Genomic DNA, 1,422 nt, shown 5'->3' with positions numbered 1-1,422 from the left:
ATGTTCTATATAATGCATGTCGCTACGTTTACAACTTACCTGTCTCGTTTTATCATCAACCATGGCTCGTAGTTGTTCTGTAAGTGTATCTAAGAAAGCCTGACTCCTGAAGAAACTGTTAGAAAAGAGAAAAGTCGAGCAACGCTTGGAGCGTTGTTCATGATGACAAAAATGGTAGTGCCCAGACCCAACGGACCATGAACGGAACAACCACAATAAAAACGGAAACAACGCTACCGTTTAATCGCCGTTCAACATAAACAGAACGCGAAGTTTTTATTGTCTTCTACTGTACATGTACATTGTATGTCCATATGCCACTAATACATGTACATTGTATGTCCATATGCCAATAATAAATGGACAAAATAATGATTAATTTGGTGATAAATGGTGTGATGACTTTGTACACAATTAAGTGATACAGTAGCTCCAGCACTGCTAGGAAAGCCTGTATTCTGTTATACCAATGTGTATGCAAAGATTACTTTATGTATGACTGCAATATTTGTTACAAACCATAATATTTCCATCAATAGTTCCTTTTTATGTGTCATTCACAATATCATTATTTTATTTGTTAGGAGCAGCTTGATATTAGTAACCTACCTCAATGGAAGCCACTCCTCTACACTATAGCATTCCTTTACACTACAGTAGAGGAGAGGAGGAAGTATGGACCACTGGGTTGGAATATACCCTATGAGTTCAACCAGGGAGACTTTAATGCCAGTACACACAATACATACAGAACCTACATGTACTTGATGACATGGACTTGAAGAAGGTATTTCAACTAGTATTGGTAGTATGATATATGTACATGTATAGGGTCCATCATGGAGTGCTGTACGGTACATGATTGGTGAGATACAGTATGGAGGAAGAGTCACTGATGATTATGACAAGCACTTACTGAACACTTATGCTTAAGTTAGTATCTACTATACTATAGTCATTAAACAGTACTGGTGGTAGAGTATTGTCATGACTTGCTGTGCTATAATGTAATCAAAATAATATATAGGATAATAGTTTTTGATGTTTTCATGCAATGAAGACTATAGTGTTTCATGGACTTATACATTAACTCTGTCCTCATTATTTTCCTTCTCTTGTTCATGTAGCTTTGGTTTGGTGAGCATATGTTCCAGCAAAAGTTTAGATTTTGTAATTGTAAAGTGTTTCCAATCCCAGTGTTCAAGACAGTCCAGGATTACATCAGTTACATTGATTCCCTTCCCATGGTCATCACTCCTGAAGTCTTTGGAATGCATCCTAATGCTGACATCACGTGAGTTTATGCTAGCAATACTTCATGACAACTTACTGTAGCTATTAATTGAAATTTTGGCATTTTGATAATCATTCATTCCTCAAAATAAGTCTTGCCTTTTTAATCCATTATATATAATTTGTTAC

At 36.0% G+C, this 1,422-nt stretch overlaps 1 long non-coding RNA gene across 1 annotated transcript in view; it reads left to right on the top strand.

The window, feature by feature from the left end:
- LOC109589663 (uncharacterized) overlaps positions 1-1,325 on the top strand; it is a 6,105-nt gene extending 4,780 nt beyond the window's left edge. The window contains exons 5-7 of the long non-coding RNA XR_002188849.1: positions 585-787; positions 832-933; positions 1,128-1,325. This is a non-coding gene — a long non-coding RNA (uncharacterized LOC109589663). The remainder of the gene's footprint in view (positions 1-584; positions 788-831; positions 934-1,127) is intronic.
- Positions 1,326-1,422: the final 97 nt, after the last annotated feature.

This window comes from Amphimedon queenslandica, unplaced genomic scaffold (assembly GCF_000090795.2).
Source record: "Amphimedon queenslandica unplaced genomic scaffold, v1.1 AMPQUscaffold_11052, whole genome shotgun sequence".
Classification (NCBI taxonomy): domain Eukaryota; kingdom Metazoa; phylum Porifera; class Demospongiae; order Haplosclerida; family Niphatidae; genus Amphimedon; species Amphimedon queenslandica.
This window is presented reverse-complemented; position numbering and strand designations above follow the sequence as displayed.